Below are 21,184 nucleotides of genomic sequence, written 5' to 3'. Positions count from 1 at the left end.
CTGCAATGGGTAGGTCCAGTGTAAAAAAATTTGGGGTTTGCATTCCTTCTTTTCAAGGACTGTCGCTGCCAAGTTTCATGTTCGACATGTTTCTCAAGCGCATGCGGGAATGGATAATATTAACATAACACCATGAGTGAACCTTGAGCGAGGTTCAGTTTAAGATTGGTATCTGGACTTTACAGTTTTGCATCAACATAGATTCTTTTAAATGGCCAGAGTGAGATTCTGTAGTCTGGGCTTAAACTGGCATCTTCAGCATATGAGGTAGGGGTGAGCAACAGATGGGGGGATGCAGATTTAGTATCACCCACCCGCACCCAATCTATTCAATTGACCCGTTTTAAAAATGTATCAGTGTCTAATCCATTACCCAACGGGTACATTATCTGCGGGTAAACGGGTGAATAGCGTATTTTTAAGAGTTTTCATTTTTTTGAAATAAAAAAGGTACAAAAACTAAGAGAAAAAGCTTATGCACATCTCCGAAAGTAATCTCACTCGCTCAAACACAAAAAATTATTGTTCAACCTTCAGTTCTTATGATCCTTATGAATCATTATTAAAATCGTAATAATTTTATTATCGAACCCAACATAATCTAATGCGGGAGTCAGTTAGTGGCCAATTTTTGTGTCAGCTATCAATTACTTAACTAGGTTTATAAATATTGCAGGTAGGCTTGTGTAAATATGATTTTGATATGTCTATGAAGATCAACTGAAATTTGTTTCTCGAAAATCTAATACTGATGAGTTCATGCACCCATTTTGGAAACATTTTGAAAAATATAGTATCACTAACTACAGCTACTGGATGCTAAGTTTCGGGTGATTTTTCACTCACATCCAATCCATGAAAATGACCGGGTCTAAACATTCATCCGTGTCCAATCCACTAAGATGCGAGCCGGGTGTCCATCCACTAAAATGCGGATTGGGCGGAGTAAAATCTGCGCGTATGGATGTTTTTCTCACCCCTAATAGGAGCATCAAATGAGATACGTAAAAATTAATTGCGAAATACAACTACATGACCGCTGGCGGAGGGAGATGCACTATAAATTCTATTTAACTAGAGTTTCATCCGGTTTATTTTTATCTAAAATACCTTTTATGTCGTGATATCTTAATTAAAGCGGAAATGATAGAAGTACCGAGTGGGAGTCACGACTGATAATTCCGACAGAGACAAGCAGTGCGGCCCACTTTGCCTGCACAGATCTCAATGCTAGCGATGTTTTCCTGCCTGTTAGATGTTCAGTCAGGATTTCCCTCAGAATCCCACTTAGTAAGGCTTAGTTTGGTATTGCTGCAGCTTTTGTAGAAGCACTTTTGTGTTGTGCGTCGTTGTGCTGTGAGAAAAAAGCAGTTAGACGTTTGATAAAAGATTAATTAAAGTTAAAGCTCATTGAAAAAGCAATCAAAGTGTGTTTGGTAAAATATCAGATTCAACAATTGTTGTTGTACCAAATGACAAAAAAAAACATATCTCTGAGAATAGTTTTATTCAATTTTATTGGGTTTAAATATAATTAACTTTTTCACTATTAAATATAAATATATATCATATTAAATTTACTAATTGTCACTATTATTATGATTTGTTACAAAAATTATTTTACTTAACCACTTTTTATTATATATATATATATATATATTAAACAAAAAAGCAACCTAATTTCAAAAAATAATGACATATAGGTTTTGAAAATGCTTTTGGAAAAAAGGAAACATTACCAAACCCAGCCTAAATGTAGCAATTTCTTATAAAAAAAAAGTCTAGCGGTTCCCTAATTAGTGATCTACTTATATTACATTTAATTAATTTAAAGTATTATTCACGGGATGCACGCAAACTAACTTCTATTTAAATGATTACTTCGAGAAAAAAATTAATAAATAACTCACCCTAAAATACTCGAGTACATGTATAAATTTATTTCAACAATTCATATCTATGATCCCGATCATAAGATAGTTCATTGAATGTTATCGGACTCCATTCTATAATTAGTAGTATTACACATTTTTTTAGTACATACTCAAGGGTTCCTGATTATATTCGGGGATATACATGCATATATGAACTTATAATTGTATATAATCACTTAATTTGAATTCTAATATTCTATTATGTCTAAATGAAAAGCACGTCGCCTTAGACATTCAAGAGTACGAATACAACGGTTGTGTAGTTGATATGACCATGGTATATTTATAGGTTGTAAATACACAAGATGTTATAGTTCATGGGATTTCAAGGGATCATATACACTTGATCATATATATGGAATTTACAAATTAAACATGGTTTTTTAATTTCAAACTTATTCCGTGTTTGATGAAATGTGAAAATATTTTTAGGTTTGTTTAGTAGCGAGGAAGAAATCCATAAGGTAATTAAATTACCAAAGAAGGTCACCATTCGAAATCTATGTTACCTGATACCAACAAAATGACATTACATAGTCTATGAAGGAATTTATTACAAATCAGGCGGTTGATTACCAAGTTAGATGTCGCGATTTTGAAGATATTGATAAAAATAATTAAGGATATATTAAAGAACATTATTGATATAATACAAGATACCAGAATTTGGAAAAGGATTGAGCCGGTGGCGAATCCAAAGTGGAGCCAGTGGGATCACCGACCCCCTTAAGTATTTTGAAAAAGTAAAAATTCTATGTGAATTTTACTAAAATTAACTTTGTTATCCCATATTTTTTACCACAACACCTGTATAATATGATTATTCACAACTAACTTAAACTTATTTTGCACATATTTAATTTCACAGACTAAAAAACTACTATAAAATAAAATTAAGGACTACGTTTAGACATAATCCTGATTTATTTCTATGAATTTCAAGTTTGAACGACCCATATGGTCTTAATTTACTTATTTATCGATATATGGGAATTTTAATTGCGTTTTAATTTAAACAGTAAGTGTTGTATTCTTTGAGATATTACACCACAAGCCCATGCTATTTAATTATTTTTTCTATTATACTGATCTTTTTTCAAGTTTGTTACATTTTGTATTAGTTTTTAAGATTTTCATTAGTTTGAAAAATAAACCCGTGCATAGCACGAATGATAAACTAGTAAAAATAAAAAAAGGATTGAGTAAAAATAAGTATAGTATGAGATTGTGAAGATGATCTGTTCATTTTTTTTTTAGCTAGGTTGGTCCAGAATCTGCTGAGAAATTCTGCAAGGCTTTCCAGACCATTTACAAAAAACTTGTAAGTGTGCTTGTTGTGCTCTCATTATCCTACAATTTCCTTTTCGTATTTGGCTCCCTCTCATGGGCTTTCCGTTTGTTTAACACATACATGGGTTGACCATCGTGCAACCTCAATTACTTTCAGGTCTTCAATGAACTTAGTGAAGATGCTGCACAGAGATTTATAAATTCTACATCAAATTTCAGAGGGTAGCAATTTATGCCTTTCTGAAAACAAGATACATGAAGTTATCATGACATTTCCTCTGGGAGAAAATTAAAGTGGTGAAAAAGGTTTTAAAACTGAAAATTCTATGTACGCATGGTATTTAGCAATGCTGCGAAAAGAAAGAATGCGACTGATGTTAGAAATTTGTATTTTATTAATTTGTTGATCCCAAACAATTCTGACTGCTGGTGTTCTAGGTAAAATTTGTGGAATTCCTAAGTTGACTGAATTGAGTTGTTATGATCGAGGGATAAATTTGAAGAAACAGATATGAAACATGTAAATTGCATTTTAATGAAAATTACAGTTGCAAATTTGTTAATTTCTGTTTTTATCTTTAGCGAACCGTGCATTTGTTGATAATTGTGCTTTGAAAGAGCCAACTATTTTATTTTTTCAACCATCTGAATCTGATTGAAGGCTAGTTTTATTGAAGCAAAAGATGAGAAACAGGTGGTCAATTAGGAAAAAAGAACATCCCAGCCATTAATGGTTTGCTCAATCTTACGGAAACTACAATGCAGCCTCTTAAGCCACTACAGTATAGCTTTTTAATTTTATCAGTGAAACCCGATCTCATGTCCAGGGAATGGAACGATTTTACCTCCATCTGGAGATGGAAATTATTTACAAGCTCCATATGGGGTTGACACTGCATCTCCATCCATTGATAATCCTGCAACATAGGAATAAAGGTGGCCTATTCCAATTTCCAAGACCATGGAAATTATAGAGGTTACCATTACATCTTCTTATCAATGATCTTAATGTTGTTCATCGCCAGATCGCCTTAATATTAGAAGTTCTAATGGCAACGGTGATGTACACAGCATAAAGTTAGATTTTGAAGTCCCGTAGAGAAAAACAGCAGTTATGATAGTAGTAGCTAGAAAGATTTTAAGAATTTTTATTACCCCCCCGTATTGACAGTCAGATTCTCCTTTAGCTTTCCCCAAGATAAATGTTTAAACCTCGGCACTAGAGTTATTTCCAGGGGAAGTTAGATATGCTACTGGATGAAGAAGCCTCCGGTTACAGAGAGGAAAGTAACCTTGTGGGCACGGTAAAATTCTGAGAAATTGAGTTACACTTAAAATTCTCATATATCATTTGATTAACAAATGTTGATGTTACAAGAACACGCAACACACATCACACATGAAATGCAATGTGTATGGGTTGAATGAATACATTTGTTTAACAAGCAAAATATTAATTTGTTATTAATAATATAAATTTAACTTTGATGATCCCCTCCAAGAATAAAATAGAATGATCGATCACCATGAGTAAGTCAGTCAGTCACCAACGGATGAATGATACCTCTCCTCCGTCCACCTAAAGGATTAATGGATGGGAACCGATCATATGTGATGGAGATCTAAAATCTATCGGTGTATTTTTGGAATACCTTAGGGTCGATATCATCTGTATCACCCAATTCATGATTTTTGCAGAATTCATCGCAAGCAGGTGGACAATTCGCATTTCCGAACTTTTCGCTATATTGCCTCTTGCACTGAGGCAAGCAAACTTCGTTGTAACAATGATCATAATATGCGTCTGCCTCAACTAAAACAGCCAAGGTAAAACTCATTACCACGGCCACCAACATCACAATAGCAATCATTTTTCCTGCCATTTTCTCAAGATTGATACTGCTGAGGAGCTGAGAGCTATAGATGTTTTGGTTTTGATTGATGAACCTTCTCTTCTCTTCTTTTCTTTTTTTTTGGAGGGTTAAATGACTGTTGCTTGTTGAGAGAAGTTCAGGTCAATTTATAGGGAGCTGTTAAAACTCTTAATTTAGAACACAAACAGTTTCCTTGGATGATAGAAAAATGCGGTCTTGGATTGACCATAATATGACAGGTTACGAATTTAGGCTATCTATCTTTTTCTTGGCTATTTAGGGTAAAACTCATATCCCGAGTTTTGGAGTGTCAATTCGTGCACACTCCTTAACGAGTATATATTTCACATTTCAATCTCTATCCTTGATTTAATTTAGGGAGTTATGTAACAAGGGTCGTTATAAACACCCTTAAATTATCATAGGGTTGTGTGGAGACTAATCCCAATACACAGTACAATTCTCTTTAGAAATACTTTCTCTCTCTTCTAAGATATTCTATTAGCTCTACCTTCTCTCATCTTCGGCAACCTCTTTTTAGGCTAACCCCAACGCTCTATATTTTTTATTAAATTTTTAGAGAGAATGTGATGGAGAGAGAGGAAAAAGAAAGAGAGAGAGAGAGGGGCAAAGAGGGAGAACGTGATGAAGAGGAAAAAAGCGAGAGAGAGGAAAGAGAGAGAGAAAGGAAAAAAAGGAGAGAGAAATGGTAATAATTAGTTGTTTGGAAAATAAATTCATGTGATGCTGAACCATTCAGCGTTCAACACTGTTCTATTCAGCGTTTTGCTGTTAGATTAGCAATATAATATGATTTAGGAGGTTGCCCTAGCTGACTGGATGGCCAATCTAGCTGCTAGATTGGCCATCCACGTCAGCATGGGAAACCTCCTAAGTCCTATGCGATAGATATCTAGCAGCTAGATTGGTCATCCATGTCATTTGGGACTACTGTAGAACGTTGTTTGGTTCAGCGTTTTAAATCTCAGCCGTTAGATCATAAAATTTATCTCCCAGCGCTGAACCGTTCAGCGTAAAAACACTTTTTGAGCGCTGAACCATTCAGCGTTTCAATCTCGCTGATAGTTGAACTGCGATCACTTGCTAGGAGAGAGAACTATCCAATGCTAGTGTTAACTTTTTTCCCACACTTTTTTCATGATTTGCAACACTTTTTGGCCAATCTAGAAGTTCAATCTATCCCATAGGAGTTAGCCTTATAGGAGAAGTTGGCTTAGTGTGGACCTCAAGTGGACAACCTCCTTACAGTATGAGCTTTACTATACAACAACAACAACCATTTACTAAGGGCACATCACCTTTGTGACCATGTCATAGTCAATGGTGGCTTCGATTGGTCATTACCTGAAGCCCCTATTCTCATGTCTTCGGGATTGGTCAAATCCATGTGTTTACATTTGCCCATGACTGTTTTGTCAAGGATAGCGAGCTTGGCAATCAGTCATAGCTTGTATTTGGAATGCGCCTTTGGGTTGTTGACTCGTCATATCTCCTTGTCTTCTCGGAGCCTCCTGTTGATCATGATTTCGTTCGGGTTTGGATGTATATCGGTTGGAGCCAAGCCTTTGAGAAGACTTGGGGGACAATCAGACTCGCTTATGTTGCCTCATTAAAACCTTGTCAAATAAAACCCAGTGGGACAAAACCTCGACGAAGGGAAAAGAGTGCAACGCAACAAGTCCATGTAGAGTTACTTTGTTGACGTTCAATTCTCTTTGAGTCTTTGATTTTCCTTGATCTTCTCGGAGCCCCTTTGATCATGACTTCGTATCTTCTCTCTTGGAGCATTGTCTTCTTGACTTCATTTTTGATTAGTGGATCCTGATTAAATATTTTTCGTGTTTGTAGTAATGAGGTTCAAACTCTCGGACTTGTGAAGGATAATTTTTTAGAAAATAAATATATATACAAATATTGACAAAATGGTAGAGAGTTACTGGGACTAAAGATTCGGCCATTTTTCATTTTCAAGTGGTTCAGAATTTAATTCTAGGCGATTATAGTTCAAAACAAAACAAATATTAACTCTAGTTTATTGCCAAGATAGATTTTATAAAATATTACTTGTATTTCTTAAGCATGGAATATCAAAAATCCCTAGGACTAAGCATACTCCATCAAATGAAATCACAAGTAATTAATTTAAAATCTTATTTCAATTAAAAATGTTGCAAAAAGTAAATAAAGAATTAATTTAAACTACCACATGGATGAAACATGGCCTCCTCCGTCGTCCCAGTGTTGGGTTTAGCTCATCATGGTGAAAAACCTCTCAAAATATTTCATTGATGCTCAAAAGTGTTTTACAATGAAGAGAAAGATAAGTAAATGTTCTAAAACAGGATTCTGCGACCCACAGAAGGCGTCCAGAATCAACGACAAGCTGAGGTGCTGTTGTCGTTGAAGAACTACGACCCACAGACGACAGTCGATTTCACTGTTGAAGAACGACTGCTGCTGCGAGTCCGTTCTTCGTGTTCTTCAGGCGTGTTAATGGCAGCAGCCAGCAGGTAACTTCTCTGCAACTCCTCCTGCGCCTCTCTGCTCGCCTCCAAACCTCCCCAAACTCTCGACAACCATTCTAGTAGACCCAAAGATCATATTTATACTCAAAGACACGCTGAAATCCCTCGCCATAACTCCAAATAATTCGTCTTTACTCGGCAGTGAATAACATTATTTTTGAATATTTTCTTACCAGATTTAGAATTTCACACGTAAACTTGGATCCTGCACGCTCTAGTAAGGCTTATACATGCCTCATAAGTCATCCAACTCCTCCAAAACACTTCCATGCACAACCAAAACACACACAACACCGTGTACAGGTCGTGTTCACTCCGTGTAGCTCTGTTTTGAGCTCGAGAATCAAATCGATATTTCCAGCCAATTCCGATCAAATTAGACACCCAAACTATCTTCCTTAGGCTAAATCACATCTTTAAACCAAAATTCAGCCATTGAATCGACCTACCACTACTTCATTTCTTTGATCGAAAATTCTCCTGTGTGTGAACATTTTTCCCGCCAATTTTGAGAATTTGAATTGTTGAAGAAGGTGCCCCTTATCCTGGACTGGGGTGCGAATAGCAGATGCCTTGGGGGTGACCTGGGGGTGCCCCTTAGTAATTAGGTTACCCCTTATCCAAACTTGGGAGTCCGAATAACACGTGCCCTCCGGGTGCCAAAATCAACTTTTCGAGCCGAATTTTCTTAAAATATTTATTTCCAAAAAATACCTACAAATACATAAAATAACAAAATTAGTACAAAATCGAGTGCCAACAATATATAGTATTGAGATCAAATTAGACACAAAAATGTGTCTACCAAATACCCCCAAACTTATTATTTGCTAGTCCTCGAGCAAAATTTATTCTTGAAAAGTGACCGAGTTAATCTCGGGTGGGTTTATCAGAGGTGTACCCACAAAAACCAATACTCCAGATCCTAGCTATCTACGCAGAACCTTGGAAAGCACTAAAGAACCTCCTTGGTTGGCATACAATTATTGATTCTAAGAGGAAGAACCCTGATGCGAAATTCCAATTGCTGTACACGAGTTTGCACTCAAGCATACTAAAATTCATATAAGTGACAGAGCTCTACTAAGATAGTTTCACGATGGACATCATACTCGGAGTCAGACTAATCACATGAAAAGATTAAGAAGATGGAAAAAGAAAAATGTAGATGGTTGAAAAGTGAACGGTGTTTCCCATATCTGTCTGAAGGCCTCTGCCAAGATGAACCTAACCTAAATGACTGAGATACCGGTCTGACTAATATTAACACACTGGCATATACAAGGGAACCAGTGGTCAATAACTTAAATCTAGATCAACAAACTGGCAAATACAAGGGAACCAGCAGTTGACTACACATAACAATAATCATTTTTTTTTTTTTTTTTAACTTAACGGCATGAATAGATCTTTTTGATCCAAGCGCATGCTTCTTGTCAGCAGATTACACGATAGTTCCCACGGGTCCTGCATTCCACGCTTGCTTAGGCGACGGAAACAGGGAGAACACACGCATATTGCTATCCAAGTGTTAATACTTATTCCGATTGGTCTAACTGGTCCGGTCTAATTTTTTTTTTTTTTTTTGAAAAGGTAACTCAGTCACTCTATTTCACCCTAGCAAAGGTAACAACTTGAATCGTGTGCCCCACCAAATCACTTGAAATAAAAGAAAAAAAATAGAACGTGAAAAGGACTCGACAATATATGGCGAAACTATCATGTTATTTCTAACACCTGAGCTCTGTGCTTTTATGAATAGACTCTATAGATGTTTCCATCTAGTCAGATTGGTTCCTCAACTCCTAAAACAAAAATGTTTCCATCCACTTAGATTGGTTAGTGCTATCCTTAATAGGCATAAATTTCTAGGCTCTGGAGTTTATTTATTGCAACTAAAAAGTTTCTCCCATACCCCCAAACTTAAATCTAACATTGTCCTCAATGTTCTAAAGATGAAACTAAAAGCATGAACAAGGAGAAACTGTTACCACTTGAAGCAAAAGAGATAAGGAAGGATATTACCGTGTCGCAAGAATATTGGGTTACCTCCCAAGAAGTGCTAAGTTTAAAGTCTTCAGCCAGACTTAGCAAAGGATTAGTCAACTCAACCATAAAGTAACAGTCGAAATAACTGTGGGTCTTCAAACGAAAAGAGCTGACCAAAGGAAACTACAATAACCCAAGAAAGTGAACAAGAATAACATGCCCTTATCTAGTTTTCTGATTAAGAATTTATCTAATTGTGGTTCAGTTCAGGTTCTATGAAAGGGTCTAAATAAATATTTTCCTCGATGCATTTCCTCATAGGTTGGATCCAAATTATTAGGGGAGGTTGGGTGGGGGGGGGGTGTTGTGTGGGGTGGGTGTTCCTAGAGTCTGGAAAAAACTCAAATATGATCTTAGAAGCGCACAATAATAACCTAAATAACTGAGGATCCTCTAAGCCAATAAGATTTGACTTATAAATTTGACCACAATGAGAGTAGTGGTCATTCTTAAGCAAATGTGTCGATTCTAATTTCCTAAAGCATTTAGGTCTAGTCTCACAACTTAATATTCGACACATTTGGAATATAAACGTTCCCACAGTTGGAAGAAAACTATTTGGTGGGAAAACAAAGTCAATCTGGGGATCATAGCCTGGGAAAACCACATCAACCAGAGGATGGGTTTCTAACGACTGAACTCCTTCATGGACATCATTAGGCTCGGGAAAACGAGTATGAAGGTAATCTTGTAAAATGGTCGAGGCACAGATATCAAGTCCTAAGTGTAGGGACTTTCTGAGAGTTAAAGGTAAGGCACTAGGGAAGTGATAATCACCCCCAAACTTAGAGTTTTCAGTGTCTCTAGATAGACCTCTAATTATTTCTTGAATTTCCGTATCTTCAGAGTCCTTAAAATATTCAAGAGATTCTTCTAAGTTATTATCAGGTAGTGCATATTTACTCATCTCTACGGGTCTATCTTTTCTTCCAAGACTATTGTTTCTAAGTCGCTAGACTCTAAAACAGTATTTTCGAAATGAACCCGTTCCTCTAAACCACTATCGGCTTCGTAAACAGGAAATACTACGTCGTCTAAACGGTGGTATCCCTAATCAAATCCTCGTCCTTTTGAATAGGTGAATAATCATAAAAATTATTTGGATTTGAACTAGAAATAATATAATCACTATACAACTCAATTGGATTACTAGACTCCTGATCACTATGCCTACAAATTTCAGATTCTTCATCACTGCTATCCTCATCATCATAGTACGAAAATGATTGAACCTTATCTAAATAAGTAGTGTCTTTTATTCTAACCTCGTCCTCTAAATTAGGCAAATATTCACTATTTATATCAAGGGTAGAATTGGAAACACTATTTGGAAAATTAGATTATTTCGAGCAGCATTAGATAACTGTTCATTTTCTTCCTCTAAACGTGCTTGAATTTCACTGAGCGTAACACTTATACTTTCACAAGTCTCATTGAATATCTTAGACCGTTGTGTACTCTCTTCTCTTGAACTAACTGCACGTTCATACTCCCTTCGAATTTGTTGGTAGGTTTCTTCTAGAGATTGAACAGGTTTAGAAATGTCATAATCAGGACTAGTTTTTAAGTAATTTTCCAAAAACGCATGACTAGTACTATAATATTCCTGATTTTCTTGCTCGTAAGACCAATTCGTGTGTGGATAGTAATTGGGCTCAATATGGTATGAACCATAACCCTGAAAAGGTTGGCGTTCCCAACTACTATTCCCACCATGGTCATAAAACTGATGATGTCCATATTCAAATTCAGGTCGATACTCATTGTATTGGCTTCTATCATACCAGTTCGACATTCTTAATTGCAAGGGAATTCTACACAATCACAAACAAGGCCGACTCGACTCCACCAAAACAAACCTAAAGATTTCTAGCAAACAAAAAGCATGATGGCTCCACTTAGATTGTTTCTAGACCAGCTTCTATCTTTCGAAAGGGAATTCGTTGCAATTTGAGCAAACCCCTCTGGAATCAATCCGAGTCAAAGTAAGTTGAATTGAGGCGAGGGAAGCTCAGTGGAGCTTTGATACCCAAGGCCTCACCGCTATCGCAAGGCGGCGCAGTCACGCATTCAACTCACAGAAACCATCATGAACTTTGGAGTGTGCTTAAAGAGCAACCAATATTTTTCGAACGAGTTTCCTATTAAGCTCGTTACCCTATCGGTCTCGTTCTATTCCAAATTTTAAAGCTTAGGTTCGCGTTCGGTTTCGTTTTCCTAAGGCGGGCAAGAAGAGAACGGTGATGAAATCCGAACCCTTATCTTGTTTAGGCCAGGCCTTGCCCTTTACTAGGAAAATAAAAACAGTCTGGTTCGTCCTCAAACAATTATCACCTTAAGGCAGACAGTAACCCGCTTGCAGGAGATTCGCGGGTGTTTCGATTGGACTTACCTCCCGTACCAGACGGGCGATGAACCGTTGTCGTCGACTCGGGCCACGACTCCTATGCCGTGTGCGAACCCGAGGGGCCGAGACGATATAGTAATCGTCGTCCTTCCCTGCAAACAGTTTGTATTTAATTTTTTTTTTTTTTTTTTAATTTATAACCCTTCCGTAGGGTTTTAAAAATAATGTCCAAAGTCCAGAATAAAGTCCAAATAAAAAGAAAGTCCAAAATAAAAAAAAATTACAGTTTTCCTCACACACTAAAAAAAAATTAAAAATTAAATCCTAAAATTGTCCTTTTTTCTTCTCTTTTCGCTTTTCGCTTTAAGCTTTTTCCTCTCCAAGTCCTTAGTGCTCCACTTCGAACCTGTAAATCAAAGACAAAAAGACAAAGTAAAAAGGAACAAATAATTCTAAAAAAAAATAGTAAACCTAAAAAAAAAAAAAAAAAATTCTACCTAAGCACAAATCCGCGTCGGCGGCGCCAAAATGATTAAATATTTTTCGTGTTTGTAGTAATGAGGTTCAAACTCTCGGACTTGTGAAGGATAATTTTTTAGAAAATAAATATATATACAAATATTGACAAAATGGTAGAGAGTTACTGGGACTAAAGATTCGGCCATTTTTCATTTTCAAGTGGTTCAGAATTTAATTCTAGGCGATTATAGTTCAAAACAAAACAAATATTAACTCTAGTTTATTGCCAAGATAGATTTTATAAAATATTACTTGTATTTCTTAAGCATGGAATATCAAAAATCCCTAGGACTAAGCATACTCCATCAAATGAAATCACAAGTAATTAATTTAAAATCTTATTTCAATTAAAAATGTTGCAAAAAGTAAATAAAGAATTAATTTAAACTACCACATGGATGAAACATGGCCTCCTCCGTCGTCCCAGTGTTGGGTTTAGCTCATCATGGTGAAAAACCTCTCAAAATATTTCATTGATGCTCAAAAGTGTTTTACAATGAAGAGAAAGATAAGTAAATGTTCTAAAACAGGATTCTGCGACCCACAGAAGGCGTCCAGAATCAACGACAAAGCTGAGGTGCTGTTGTCGTTGAAGAACTACGACCCACAAACGACAGTCGATTTCACTGTTGAAGAACGACTGCTGCTGCGAGTCCGTTCTTCGTGTTCTTCAGGCGTGTTAATGGCAGCAGCAGCAGCAGGTAACTTCTCTGCAACTCCTCCTGCGCCTCTCTGCTCGCCTCCAAACCTCCCCAAACTCTCGACAACCATTCTAGTAGACCCAAAGATCATATTTATACTCAAAGACACGCTGAAATCCCTCGCCATAACTCCAAATAATTCGTCTTTACTCGGCAGTGAATAACATTATTTTTGAATATTTTCTTACCAGATTTAGAATTTCACACGTAAACTTGGATCTTGCACGCTCTAGTAAGGCTTATACATGCCTCATAAGTCATCCAACTCCTCCAAAACACTTCCATGCACAACCAAAACACACACAACACCGTGTACAGGTCGTGTTCACTCCGTGTAGCTCTGTTTTGAGCTCGAGAATCAAATCGATATTTCCAGCCAATTCCGATCAAATTAGACACCCAAACTATCTTCCTTAGGCTAAATCACATCTTTAAACCAAAATTCAGCCATTGAATCGACCTACCACTACTTCATTTCTTTGATCGAAAATTCTCCTGTGTGTGAACATTTTTCCCGCCAATTTTGAGAATTTGAATTGTTGAAGAAGGTGCCCCTTATCCTGGACTGGGGTGCGAATAGCAGATGCCTTGGGGGTGACCTGGGGGTGCCCCTTAGTAATTAGGTTACCCCTTATCCAAACTTGGGAGTCCGAATAACACGTGCCCTCCGGGTGCCAAAATCAACTTTTCGAGCCGAATTTTCTTAAAATATTTATTTCCAAAAAATACCTACAAATACATAAAATAACAAAATTAGTACAAAATCGAGTGCCAACAATATATAGTATTGAGATCAAATTAGACACAAAAATGTGTCTACCAGATCCGGATATACATCAGCCGGAGCCCCTACTCTTGCCTCTTTTATTTCCAATATTGCTGACAGTCACAACAACAACCAATGCTCTTACGGGGTGCGTCTTCGTTAGCTCGTTAACAGTAAGTATGTACTTGTCTTCATATTGGATTTTCTAGGATCCCCCTTTGCACAACTCCTCTTTACCGAATCTAGTTGCTTTCGTCTACGATTTTGTTCTCTTCATGTTCTTTCGCTTCTTCGGGTTACACTTTTCCAAAGCCCCTGGTATAACTTCTTCTTTGCTTAGCCTCCAATATATTCTCAAAATGATATATTGTCGCTTATGTGGCTTTCTCTTATCGTCCATTTCTTACTTCTAATCTTTAGCATTATCGGTAAAGTCCACTTTCCATGATCTGCTCGGCCGTTGTATGCTGGCTCTATCCTGGTTCCTTGCATATGGTCTCTGGAGTTGTAATCATATCGATGCTTGTTCTCTTATCTCGACGGGATTATTGATTAGTCCAATCTGGTTTTCACAAGTAGTATGAGGATTCATCTATATGAACTTCATTGTTGATAGCTTCTGATATACATCATCCAAATCCCCCACTCTTACTTCTTCTTCCTAGTTGCTTCTGGGGTAGTTACATTATTATCCCCTTGGTTGTTTGTCAAAGGCTTGCCAGTCTTGGGAAACAGTCATATGCTTTGTTTCTTCGTCTTCTTGTAGCCCCTATATAAACTCCTGACCTGGTTGTTTTGGTTTGAAGTCACTTCGGGATTTCATTTTTTAATGAATTGCATCTGATGGCGACTTCGGCTCTGCCCGTGCATCTTCTTTGTAATTTCTGAGTTTATCTTTATCCTTGATTTTTCGGATCAAGTTTTCCCGAAGCCCCTTGACATAGGCCTTCTTTGTCGACTATTCTTCCTTTTTCGCCTTTTATTTCTTTATTTCGGCTGTCACTACCTCGGTTTTCTTATTATTCATGAATTTCATCTTACTTATGTAGGGATCTGTAGGTATTTAGCGGAATGGGTCTTACATTGTCATCACCTTTGTCATCTCTCTCCCCCGGATAATTATTTAGGTAAGGCTAGCCCACTGTGTAGAAGTAGTGTTGAGCTTGGAAAAAAGGGTGAGCACCAGATTGAATCAGTAGTGGCTTTAGCATGAGGCGAGCCTCTGGTGACATTATTAAAACTTGAGATGGAAGTGGTTATTAAGTGAAGTTGTAGCATTCATTTTCACTCATAAAACGTTATATTCCATGCGTTGTCAGTTGAGTAAGTACACTGATCTCATTGGATTTGTCTTTCTCGGATTCTGTCTTCATCATTTCCTCCTTATCGTTTTCTTTTCTTTTGCATAAGAAATCCATCTTGTTTGTATAGTCTTGTTTCTTGTTGACGGCGGATTGTAGCAATATCTCGTTGATGAAGACTCATGGTGGAGAGCTTGGTTTTACTGCTGGATCATGACCAGTTGCTAACTTTCTTGGCTTCGGCATGGATAGAGGAAGGTAGTGGCGTCTTCGGATGGCAGCGGCGTGATGCTTTCGGGTTAAGTGGATAGGGAGGTGAAGATAGATTGGACTATTTAGTTAAGGTCTCGGGTGGGTGAAGAAACCTGCTCAATGTTACTGTGGAAGAACATGAAATTGTTGCCGATGATGCTATTCGACAAGTATCATTACCTCTTTTAAGGGTTTGGGGCAGAGTCGTGAAACCAAATAAGGGTTTGGGGCATGCATATGAGTATCATTACCTATTTTATCAAGGCTCCACATGCATATGCCTTCAGAAAATAGGATAGAAAAGACTAATTGGTATCAAGTGAATCTTATAAACTGATTCAGTGGAATGCTCCTTACCATATGTGTAGATGTGGAAAATCCTACTTCTACATCCAAAGAATCATAAACATACACATATTGAAGTAAACAAACAATAGATGCTCAAGAAAACAAGATATACATGGTTCGGTATGATTACCTATGTCCATGGGGGTAAAGGGATGATCTTATTGCTTGATTCAAAGTTACAAGGGGTGTATCTCACTAGTAAGCTCTCTACTCATGTGAATACCAATATTCTGCGGAGCATGTGTCATAATCTTAGTGGACGCATACAAACTTAACTGTGTATCCTTCGCTATACAGAGGAGCCTGAGTAACAAAGGATACCTTCGCAGATCTACTTTATCCCGTCCCAAGGAAGGATGCCTCGACGGTTGAGATAAAAAGAGTAAAAGCCTAGTCTACAAGGAGGTAGCTGGTGAAGGGATAGAGTTAGATGACGCATCTAATCAGGATGAAATGCAAAAATCTCGTATCTACACGCATAATCTAAGAACGTGAAGAGAGAAGGCATGGCATAACTTGATCGGCAGAAGCTGGCGGTGAACGAAGGTACAACCTGTACTAAGGTTGGCAAGTTCCCTAAGGAACGTGGGTCAGCTGAGATGGCAGAGTGCGACTGGAGAAAGCATGCGGTGAACGAAGGTACAATTGGTATGAAAGGTATATCAGCGAACGATGGACCCAGAGGCAGCAAAGATATACCTGGAGCAAAAGGGACTATAAATACCAAGACTCACCAACAAACTAAGGGCATTCAATATCTAGGAGAGAAGATCTAGTCTTAAGCTTATACCTCTTTAATGTTTGGAACTTAAGTATCCTTGAACTTGTGTTCTCTCTATTACTTTGGGAAGCATTTAAGATCTCTGTAACCACCATTAATATATTTGTAACTACCATACTCAATACAAAACAATCACTCATTACCCCGTGGACGTAGACGAAAGTCGAACCACGTAATCTCTCGTGTCTCATGATAACTTAGAAGCTTTTACATTATATTTGTGTTCTTCGTTATTATTGCGATCGTGAATACCATTTATCACTTAGCATCATCAGTTCAACAGAGGCATCAATACTACTTAGTATATGATCCTCTGAGCTGTATACATTACGTAGACTACGGGAAAACGAGTAGTCATAGTTTGACGCCCATTGTGTTTTTCTCACGAGCTTGAGTTTAGGCATAATTTTACCTTTAACTTATGTATCTTCTGAAACGAAGGGATATGTGTTCCAAAACGATGAATCTCACTCTTTAGTGATTTGTTCATCCGTTATTTGTGTATGTTTTTTGAGTTCATAGCCTCTAAAGACGTACCTTGTTACAGATCTATAAAAATTTCACAAAAGCGTACTCACAAAACGCCAAAATCTTTGTTTTTTACTAAAACAACCTTTTTTAACAAGAGGATATTTTAGATCTGAGAACCTTTGACTGACAGAGGAATCTCAATGAGATTTTAAGGAAGAAAGATCTTCTAAAGCATTTAATAACCTTGTTTTTTGCGAGATCTGACACCCTTTTTATTGGTTTTCAACATTTTAAGGTTGTTTTTTCCAAGGGTGTGATAAACAATTAATACCTGTCTTTCAAAGACATTATTTCAGTCATTTTTCTGAAAAAGCTGCTTAGCCGTCTTCTGTGTCAGAGCATTAATTACTACTTTTGACGAAGGCACCCAAGTAGCAGATTTCTTCAACTTTCTGTGACCGCAGGATAACAAAAGCCGAAGGCATGCAGAAACCAAATGATGTACTAACAAGCTCACGACCAGCACTTACCAGAGGGAGATCCCAAAAGCCGTCTCAAGCTAATCAAAGGAATGAAGCAGAGGACGGACAAAGCGAAATAGCAAGAAGAACAATTGCTAACAAATCACCTATTCCTGCTGAAGGGATGGGGAAAACATCGGGAGCTCAACCACTTTACGGCATGCCGTTATCGGAGCATCCTGCTACTACAAAGCCACCTGCGGCCAAATCAGGGTTACCCAGAACCTTAGTTCCCACGGGACGAGGGTTGGGGAACTTAGATCCAATCCAGATAGATCCAGACACACCAATTATAGAAGAAGGAGCGGAGAACTCTGAATGGAAGCACAAGTAGCAGCTTTGCTCCTCCGCAACAAGGAAAACGAGGATGCCATGAACGAAATGGCCCAAGAGAACCATAACCTAAAAGATATGTTAGACATACAGATCGAAGGTTCTCAAACTCACCCTCCGCTAAAGAGGCCCGAGAACGTAGCTACCCCAAGAATACGAAGGGTGGATGCCAACCCACCAAAGGCTAACCCAACGGGGAAAGATAGGAGAACACGACACTATCCAGACGAGATGGATTCAACATACAAGCCCTCTCAATCATACTACGATGAGGCATTCTCCAAAGACGCTCACGATGTGAACATGGTCATGGAGCAGATGGAGAAAATGCAGAAGAAGATAAAAGGCCTAAAATCTGGCCACCCAGGCGCAATATTAGAAGAAGAACTTCAAGAGGCAACCACGTTCCCATTGTCTTTTCGCATTTTAAGGGAACCTATCCCTCCGAAATGCCCGGTACCTACGTTCCAAGCATACAACGATACCTCTGATCCCGCAGCCCACCAACGGTATTACACTCGTGTCCTTGCCCATTGGGAAAGAGATGAGGTAGTACTTTGTAGGTACTTCCCTGCAATCTTGACAGGATCAGCACTAGCCTGGTATGACAACTTACCAGCAAACTCAATTGACTCCTTTGAGCAATTGTCTACGGTGTTTTTGGAGACATACATTTATAACAAATCAACAAAGGCAGGGTTAGATAGGCTATTTGCTTTAGCTATCGGACCCCGGGAAACATTGATGCAATACCCGGACAGGTGGCAAAAGATGTGCCAAGCAATCGGAAAAGTCAATCCAGAAATTAGCATTAACTGCTATAAGTATGGACTTGATAGAACCTCAACCATCTTCGTGGAGCTTCATAACAGATCCCTCGATTCCGAAGGATAGCTCAGGGTTGTCCAATACCGCTATATCATACTCGAAGAAATCCAGAAGGATAACCCCAGGGCACAAGCAAAGACGACAACAACTCCGCAGCGAACCAACTCTCTGGAGCCAATTCTGGAGATACCTGAGCGACAAAACGAAGCCGGGGGCAGAACTAACTCTCAAGACAAACGATCCAAATACGGAGATGGAAAAAGAGGCAAAGAAAGAGAAGAATTTATGGATAAAATCTACACGAAGCTAAATACAACTTTCTCTCACATCCTAAGCAAGGAGGGAGGAAAGCCAGGCTTTCCTTACCCTAATACTACGGAAAAGCAGCCAGAAAAAATGAAGGAGGCCAATGAGTACTGTGCGTACCACCAATACTACGAGCATACAACTGATGCGTGCTACCACTTACGAAATGTGATCCAAAGATTCATCGACGAAGGCAAATTCATTGAGTACGTACAGCTACAGCCAGCGAAAACTGAGGAGGCCCCAAAGAAAAGGGTAGAATTACCTCAGGACGACAAATACATCAACATGATCACCTTCTCCAACGGAGGTCAAGAAGAAATGCTCGAAGACGTCCTCGAGTTAGCTCGAAACAGAAAGAAGTTATAATCCCATGAGGTGTTCAAGCTAAGTGGACCACCTACTAGCACTTGGGAAGAATGGATGGCCACGCCATTAACTTTCTCAACAAAGGACGTCAATCAGGAGGTTGAAATGCACAACGATCCACTAGTGATCACTCTTCCAATACAGGGATGGAATGTTACGAAAGTCCTCGTGGATGGGGGCAGTTCGTTAAATGTGCTATTTTACGAGCCCTACCTATGCATGGGTTTGATAGCAGAGCAAATGGTTTCTTCTACTTGCACAGTATACGGTTTTAATGGAGCGGTCTCTAGACCAAAAGGAGAAATTGTCTTGCAGGTACATGCAGGACCCTTAGTAACCAATACACGGTTCTGCGTGGTGGAAGCACCTTCGCCCTACAATGTAATCATGGGCAGGCTATGGGTTCATAGATTGCGAGGAACAACTTCGACATATCACTAATACCTACGCTTTCCTACACATATGGGTGAAATGGAAATCAAAGGCGATCAGCAAGACGCAAGGCTATGCAATCTAGCGGAATTCATACTCAATGAAGAAAGAACAGCTGCCCAACAACACGAAAGAAAAAGACTTAAGGAAAATACTAGGGAAGTGCAGGACAGAGCCTCCTTAGTACCCGAAGCCATCTCAGCTCCGGAGACTAGCACCTCCGCCATCCCATGGGAAGACGTCTCCGTCAAATGACAATTACATAAAAGCACTCCTCAACGACCTCAGCAACAAACCTGCTCACCAGTGGAACCAACGAACAAAATCAACATCGGGACGGAGACAAAACCAAAAATGCTCAACATCGGAACATTACTTGAAGAGGAAGAGGAGATGCAACTACAAAGGTTACTAAGGGAATACGCAGACGTCTTTGCATGGTCAATGGAAGACATGCCAGGAATTGAACCGAATTTGGTCTCACACCACCTTCGTCTCAAACCGGAGATACCACCGTTTAAGCAACGCATTCGTAAAGTGGCAGATATCTACCACGAAGGGGTAGAAAAAGAGCTGCAAAATCTACTCGCAGCTGGATTCATACGAGAAGTCAAATATACCACGTGGATATCCAACATGGTCATCGTACCTAAGAAGAACGGAGGCGTGCGCATTTGCATTGACTTTAGAAACCTCAATAAAGCGTTCCCCAAGGACAGTTACCCACTGCTAAACATCGACCAACTGGTCAACGCAACCGAAGGCCACCAAAGACTATCCTTCGGATGGATACTCAGGGTACAACCAAATAACCCTTGTAAAAGAAGATCGGGAGCATCCTGCGTTCCTTACCCCACGAGGCTTGTATTGCTATACAAGGATGCCTTCTGGCTTAAAGAACGCGGGGCAACATACCAACGATTAGTAGACAAAATCTTTAAGCTATGGATAGGCAAAATACTGGAGGCCTACATAGACGATATGCTCGTCAAAAGCAAAGAAGCAAAAAACCATCTCTCAGACCTAAAGGAGATATTCGAAGCCATGAGAAACTTACACATGAAGGTGAACCCGGAGAAATGCACGTTCTGAGTTACCTCAGGAAAATTCTTGGGATACTTGGTGACTAAGCGAGGAATAGAAGTATACCCTGAAAGGGTTAGAGCAATAATGGATATGCCATATCCACAAACTCTAAGAGGAGTAAAAAATCTAA

General features: G+C 38.6%; 1 long non-coding RNA gene across 1 annotated transcript; it reads left to right on the top strand.

Annotated features, from left to right (window-relative positions):
• Positions 1 to 3,163: 3,163 nt before the first annotated feature.
• LOC113320518 lies at positions 3,164 to 3,790 on the top strand. The gene is made up of 2 exons (XR_003346144.1): positions 3,164 to 3,255; positions 3,382 to 3,790. It is a non-coding gene; the product is annotated as an uncharacterized LOC113320518 (long non-coding RNA).
• The last annotated feature ends 17,394 nt before the right edge of the window (positions 3,791 to 21,184 follow it).

The sequence above is a fragment of the Papaver somniferum genome, chromosome 11 (assembly GCF_003573695.1).
Source record: "Papaver somniferum cultivar HN1 chromosome 11, ASM357369v1, whole genome shotgun sequence".
Taxonomy (NCBI): Eukaryota; Viridiplantae; Streptophyta; class Magnoliopsida; order Ranunculales; family Papaveraceae; genus Papaver; species Papaver somniferum.
Note: the sequence above shows the minus strand (reverse complement) of the source record. Positions and strands in the feature narration are given on the sequence as shown.